The sequence below is a fragment of the Cibotium barometz genome, chromosome 39, assembly GCF_041138505.1.
Source record: "Cibotium barometz isolate CiBa-2024 chromosome 39, ASM4113850v1, whole genome shotgun sequence".
Classification (NCBI taxonomy): Eukaryota; Viridiplantae; Streptophyta; class Polypodiopsida; order Cyatheales; family Cibotiaceae; genus Cibotium; species Cibotium barometz.
The window spans coordinates 36929204-36937258 of record NC_141084.1 but is presented as its reverse complement, the minus strand read 5'-3'; positions in this window follow the sequence as shown (position 1 = coordinate 36937258).

Genomic DNA, 8055 nt, shown 5'->3' with positions numbered 1-8055 from the left:
AAGAAGAAGTATATTTGGAGCACCCACCTAGTTATGAGGATTTGAGTCACCCAGATTATGTGTGCAAGCTATGTAAGCATGGCATGATAAGATTTCATAGTATCCTATCAACATTGGCCTTCGTATGTGCGAAAGAGTAATAAGGGGATTGTGGTCATCACCATTTATATGGATGACTTGATTGTTGGGGGGTGACAATGAAGAGAAAGATGAGGATATCAAGGATCTCCTGAAGAAGAAGTTTGACATGAAGGATTTGTGTGAGTTGAGATACTTTATTAGTATTGAGGTCATCACTCATGACACGTGAGGGCTGTTGAAATGTCAAGCTCGTATACAGCTGGAGGATAGCACATGGGTGCTGACAGAGTGACAGTATGGTAGATAGATATCGTGTGGTGTGTTTATGACCGCGTCCAGCTGGTCATGTGTGGTGTGGACATTACATTAGGTTTACTTTGTAGTGTGGACATAACACTATGTTGTGTTCTCCTTTGTGTGTGAGAGAGATGGTGTCTATGGCTTCTCTCCTTCTTTATGATTGATGGATATGGATTAGGGTTTGCTTCTCTTGTGTGTGTTCCTTCCTGCTTCTGTTTTTTATCATGGTATCAGAGCCAAGAGCTCATTAGCTGTGTTGTGAGAGTGAGTGAGAGAAGAGGGAAGAAGAAGAAAAAGCTGTGAAGGAAGCCATTGGAGCTTGGAGCAAAGGAAAAGCTGTGGAGCACACATCGGCATCAGATCTGAGAGCTAAGGACCATTGGTAAGTGTAGAAAGACCCCCTCTGCGGATTGCAGGTATCAAGAGCAAGTGTAAGAGACGATTAAAGGTGCAAAAGAAAGCAGAAAATTTCTGTTTTGAAGCTTTCATGGAAAGCTTGTGAATGAATGTACTTTGGCACATGTATTTTGGGAAATGCAAGCAAAGAAGTGAAGGTCTCATGTATTTGGAAGGGCACATGTACTGGCAACTCAGGAGCAAATCATTCATGCAAAAAATTGATGCATTACAAGTGATGTGTGAAGAAAAATTCTGGTTTTGTGAACTCCTGCAAAACAGAAAGAATTGAGCCAAACCCTTCAAGAACATGTTAGTTTAGGTCATTGATAAGGTGCTGATGATTTGAATGAGCATTTGCCCTTCTTCTACAGCCCCCAGGAGTAGGCGACGCTTTCTGGAAGAGTTTCTTGGACAGTTTGTAATGAATTTGGTCTAATTCCCTCATTTGGACACCAAATTGAATGCTTTAAAGCTTGGAGTACTTAGCAAAAGTGTGATTGAGAGAAATATAACATTTGGGGCAGCTCATTTGATGTATTTGGAGCTCATTGAACTCAATTAGCAGAGGTTTGCAGGTTTGCAGAAAGTCTGTCCAGAAACAGAGCATTATTAATCAAGGCATTAATCCTTGTCTATATCAAATTGGCCTAATTCATTTGGTACAAGTAGAGTCCTATGATTTGCTAAACTTTTGATTCAAAAAGTTTTGAATTTGGATAAGATTTGAAGGAGATAGAGCATTTTTAGTGAGAGGTGGTACCTGACAAATGCAGAAAAAGGCAAATCAGGGAGCTACAAAAATTGGTGGTTCTCATTCACCTTGAAGAATTTGATCAAACCCTTCTAGGATATGTTGGAGAAATGTATTGGAAAGCCAATGCAAGTTGAATCATTGCATTTGGACAAGATTTGAAGGATTTAGAGCATAATCTTTGACTGGTTACTGGCGAGAAATTACTGGCGAGAAAAAAACCAGAAAATTCAACTTTACCCTTTTTCAATTTTGATGATACAAATGAAGTTCTTATGCAACATGAAGTCATTTGGGGTGTGAATGCATATGTATAGCACATATTGAGCTTGGTTCATAATCATTTGGAGCTTTGGAAAGCATCGGGAAGAGTGTTACATCAGGGTACATCACAGGTATTCAAAATGGGAGATGGTCCAGTACAAATTGTTGGAGAGAAGCTTGACAGAACCAACTTCCAAGTGTGGAAGTTTCAAATGAAGAGTTTTTTGAAAGGCAAAGGATTGTGGAGCCTTGTATCGGATGAAGACCCGGAGCCATTCCTACCTCCTCAACCAAATAATGCTCAGTTTTGCTGGCTCACAAGCAATGGGTAGAGCGGTCTTCGAAAGTGTTGCATTATTTTTCAATATGTGTAACAGATGCCTTGCTTATTCACATCCAAGATGTAGATACACCGAAAGAAGCATGGGGTATATTGTGCCGAATGTATGAGACAGACACTGGTGCAAGGAAGATACAACTAAAGCAACAGATTCACAGTGTAACACGAAGGAATAGGAGTATACATGAGTATGTTCATGAAATCAAGGGTATGCAGATTCCTTGTCATCATCAATCCATGCCCCAATGGATGATGATGATTTGGTTGCTCTCACATTGCGTGGTTTAGGCAAAGAATACAAATCTTTTGACACTTCCATCTCAGTAAGGTTGGGAGGAATGCCAGACTTTAATGAGCTTGTGTCATTGCTCACTATGGAAGAATTGAAGCTTGGCCTTGGTGGTATGAGTGTTACAGGTGGTGCATCCTCGTCAAGCAATGATGAGCATGCAAGGAATCAGGCTTTTTACTCATCTAGAGGCTTTCGAGGCAGGGGGAGATTTACCCCTCGAGGCCGTGGAGGACGTGGTTGGAATGACAGGTCTACTCAACCACAATCAAATCAAAATTTTCAGAATTCACAGTCATCATTTGGATCACGTGGAGGTCGTGGATTTCAATCCCATAGGGGGAGATTTGGAACAGGTGCTCGTGGGGTAGAGGACGATGGCAAGGTCCTCAACAAAATTTGAATGGGATTGAATGTTACTATTGTGGCAAACTTGGACATATGGCAAAAGATTGTTACAAAAAGCAAAATGATGTGAGGAATGGAAGACCACAACATGGAAATTATGCATCTACCACCAGTAACAATGATGGGAGTTCAAATCATCTTTTTGCAATGAAGCACATTATGGGGACAATGGATTCTCAGAATTCTGGAGATGAGTTATGGTATATGGATTCAGGTGCCTCAAACCACATGACATGTCATGGTGAGTGGTTTGAGAAGATGCAACCATTGGATACAAATGGTTATGTGGTCACAGGAGATGATACTCAGCATCTTATAACACATGTTGGCAGTGTGCCTTTGAGGATGCATGATGGAAATGTGAAGAATATGTCAGAAGTGCTATATGTACCATCCATTACAAAGAATTTGGCATCAGTAGGCCAAATGGTTGAGAAGGGACTACAAGTAAGATTCAATGAGAATGGCTGTTTTGTGGAAGACTTTAAGCATGGCTGTAGATTGATTGCTAAGGGCAAGAAGGAAGGAAGGTTGTTCAAATTGGATGCAGGCATACCAGAATTGAGCTCAGCCATGTTTTCAAAGAGCAATGGGATTGTGCAGGACATTGACATGTGGCACAAGAGGATTGGACATGTCAATATACAGAGATTAAAGAACATGCAAACAAGAGGCATTGTCAGTGGATTGCCTAGATTCAAATATGATGGACATATGCATGTTTGTGAAGCTTGTCAGTTTGGAAAGCAGGCAAGGTTGAGGTTTCCTAGAGAAGGAAATATGAGTAACAGGCCACTTGAGATAGTACACAGTGATGTATGGGGCCCTGCACAAAATCCATCTATCAAAGGCAGTCTATACTATGTGACATTTATAGATGATTTCAGTAGGATGACATGGATATACTTTTTGAGAGAGAAGAGTGAAGTGCTGGAAAAGTTCATGGATTTCAAAGCTCTTGTAGAAAAGCAATATGGCTGTTGGATTAAATGTTTGAGAACAGATGGAGGTGGTGAATACACCTCAAAAGCTTTTGAGCATTTCTTGCAGAAGCATGGGATAAGAAGACAGTTGACATGCAGGTATACACCTCAGCAGAATGGTGTGGCTGAGAGAAAGAATCGAGTCATATGTGAAGTGGCAAGGGCAATGCTCAATGAAAAGAGCATGCCAGATTACTATTGGGCAGAAGCATGTGCTACTGCAGTGTATATCCTAAACAAAACACCTACAGCAGCCATTCATGGAAGCACGCCAGAGATGCGGCTTACAGGTTACAGGCCAGACATTGGACATCTCAAAGTCTTTGGATGCATAGCTTATGTTCATGTGCCTGATGAAAGAAGACGAAAGTTGGATCCTAAGGCAGAGAAATGTGTATTTGTTGGATATGCACAGGATCGAAAGGCCTACAAATGTTATAACCCTCAAACTAGACAAGTAGTCATCTCACGAGATGTGGTGTTTGATGAGCTTGCTAGTTGGTACAAAGCAAAAGATGAGGGAGTTATTGACTCACTTGAGGCAGATGTGTCTGTGAACTTGCCATCACAAGCAAGTTCTAGTTCTACTACTATGTCTGGGCCAGCAGAAGCTGAGAGTAGCAGTGTACGTCCATGGTCAGGACGTTTGAGGCATGAGAGTGTGAGCACTGGGAGTAGTGCTATGGATAAAGGCAAGAAGAAAGTCGAAGGAATTGGAATCACAGGTTATGAGTCATCTAGTTTTGAGAGTCTAGATGAGGAGCTCGGCATACCTGTTTTACGCACACCTGGTGCTAGGCAGGACAGATATGTGCCACCACATGCTAGAGTTACAGGTGTACAGAGTGACCCGCATGCATTGCGGAGATCCCAGAGAGTCAGATATCCAGTTGAAAGATTGACATATAGAGATTTTGCTAAGCACTATGCATACATGACATCTATGGTAAAGCATGTAGAACCTACATGCTATACAGAGGCTATTGGAGAGCATGTATGGGAGAAAGCCATGGATGAAGAGATGGATGCTTTGGACAAAAATGATACATGGGAATTGGCTGAGTTACCTCAAGGAAAGAATGCAATTGGTTGCAAATGGGTGTATAAGGTAAAGTGCAAGTCAGATGGCAGCCTAGAGAGACATAAGGCAAGGCTGGTCGCTAAAGGATATGCACAAACTTATGGTCTTGATTATGATGAAACTTTCAGCCCAGTGGCTAAGATGGCTACAGTGAGGTCTATCATTGCACTAGCAGCACAAAAAGGTTGGGCTTTACATCAAATGGATGTAAAAAATGCTTTCTTGAATGGTGAACTACAAGAAGAGGTGTACATGGAACAGCCAGAAGGATATGTACATCCAAAATATCCGACTTTTGTTTGCAGGTTAAAGAAAGCAATCTATGGTTTGAAGCAAGCACCTCGTGCTTGGAGTGACAAGATCAGCAGATATCTTGTCAGTATTGGATTTGTGGTTGGAAATGCAGACTCTTCACTTTATGTGAAGGAGACACATGATGGTATTGTGATGATAGTCATTTATGTTGATGATTTGATTATCACAGGTGATTGTGGGAAAGGCATTGATGAGGTTAAGGCCTCTTTATGCAAAGAGTTTGATATGAAAGACCTTGGTGATTTAAGGTTCTTTCTTGGCATTGAGGTGATTAGAACAAGCAAGGGTATATGGTTGGTGCAAAGGCAATATGCACTTGACATGCTGGCAAAGTATGGTATGATAGCATGCAAACCAATGTTGACACCATTAGAGCAAAACATGAAGCTTAGGGCTGATTTGGGTGATGAGCTTGATGATATCACCATGTACAGGAAAATGGTTGGTAGCCTTATCTACATGACCATTACGAGGCCAGATCTCAGTTATGTAGTTGGTTTGGTGAGTCAGTTTATGCAGAGTCCTCGTAAACCTCACTTGGATGCTGTGAGACGTATTCTGAGATACGTCAAAACTACCGTGCATTATGGTCTTTTCTATGAGGCAGGAAAAGACATGCATGTCTATGGATATACAGATGCAGATTGGGCCGGTAGTGCATATGACAGGAGGTCTACCAGTGGCTATGTTTTCAGCCTTGGTAGTGGAGCTGTGAGTTGGAGCAGTAAAAAGCAACCTACAGTTGCTTTATCTACCACAGAGGCAGAGTATCATGGAGCAGCAATAGCTGCATGTGAGGCTATGTGGTTGAAGAAGTTGCTAGATGATGTCAGGTTACAGAGTGATATGAGAGTTGTCATTCATTGTGACAACATGAGTAGTATTCAGCTTGCTAGCAACCCAGTTTATCATGCCAGGACCAAACATATTGAGGTCCACTATCATTTCATCAGAGAGAAGGTGCTAGATGGGCATGTTGATTTGACATATGTGCAGACAGATGAGCAGGTTGCAGATATCTTTACCAAAACACTTGGTAAGGATAAGTTCGAGTATTTCCGTACTAGATTGGGAGTCCTAGAGATGGACATGTCGAGCTTGAGGGGGAGTGTTGAAATGTCAAGCTCGTATACAGCTGGAGGATAGCACATGGGTGCTGAGACAGAGTGACAGTATGGTAGATAGATATCGTGTGGTGTGTTTATGACCGCGTCCAGCTGGTCATGTGTGGTGTGGACATTACATTAGGTTTACTTTGTAGTGTGGACATAACACTATGTTGTGTTCTCCTTTGTGTGTGAGAGAGATGGTGTCTATGGCTTCTCTCCTTCTTTATGATTGATGGATATGGATTAGGGTTTGCTTCTCTTGTGTGTGTTCCTTCCTGCTTCTGTTTTTTATCAAGGGCATGTCACTGTCATAGAGAAAGTATGTATTTGGACATGTTGTCCAAATATGACTGCTAGTTGTAAGCCCATTCCTATAACACTAGATCAAAAAGACAAACTGAGTGCAAATGTAGGTGAGATTTCATAGAAGACCACTATGTATAGGAAGATAGTGGGAAGCTTGATCTACATGACCATGCAAGACATGAACTACACAGTTGGGCTAGAGAGCTAGTTTATGTGGGTTCCTTGGAGGCCGCATTTGGATAGTGTGAGGCACACACTACATTACATGAGGTCCACAATGGATTATAGTCTCCTTTATGAGGCTAGTATATAGTTGCAGGTATATGGATACACTGATGCAGATTGGGCTGATAACATCTTGGATAGAAGATCTACTATTTTCCTTTCAGAGTGGTATGTTACATGGCATAGTAAGAAGCAACCATGAGAGTTGCCTTGTCGAGTATAGAGATAGAGTATAGGGGTTATGTGATGGTAGTCTGTGAGGGAGGTGGCTTGGTTACGTAAGCTTCTTGGAGGTTTGGGGCTGCATGTGGACAACTAGGTTGTTATCTATTGCATAAGCTTGGTTACGTAAGCTACTTGGGAGTTTGGGGTTGCATATGGATAGGTAGGTTGTCATCTATGTGACAACCTTAGTACCATATAATTGGCTAGGAACCTAGTGTTTCATGCATGGACCAAACACATAGAGGTCCATTATCACTTCATCAAAGAGAAGGTCTTGGCATGAGATGTTGATCTCATGTACATCAGCATAGAGGAGCAGGTAGCTGACATTTTCACCAAGGCCTTGGGAATAGAGAAGCTTCACAGATTTTGCTCTATTCTTGGAGTCTTGGAGACAGAGTTGAGCTTGAGGGGGAGTGTTGAGATGTCAAGCTCAACACGAGCTGACACTCATGATGTGTCTAGGAGGTGACCATTTCACCTTTACACCACTGGCACGTTTGGTAGTTGATACAACGATCTTCACCAGTGATTCTACAACTAGACTGCTCATTAGTGAGATATCAAGTAAAGAAGCGTGCTCATTAGTGACTTATTGAGCGTATTAGTTGAACTACTATGGACTAATATTAGGTAAGATAAGTTATTATATGTTTGTAGTAGCAGATAGCCTAGCTGAAAAGGGTCATGCGCAGTTCAAATCCCAACGGTTATAAGTCGTGGATGTGCAAATCCCAACAATTGTAAGTATTGAATGTGCAAGTGGTGTATCTCACTCTAGTAAATAGGTACATTATTTTCCAAAAAAAGATTTTTGGTTATGGAATGTTGTGGAAAAAACCCCTCTTGTGAAATGCCAAAAGAACTAGTGATCCATCTGTTGAGTGAATAACTATAATCATTCTTAAATATAGTTTCCATTTTTCCTTCACTATAACAAACCCAATTTTTCACTTCTTTATTGATGACATTTCACATC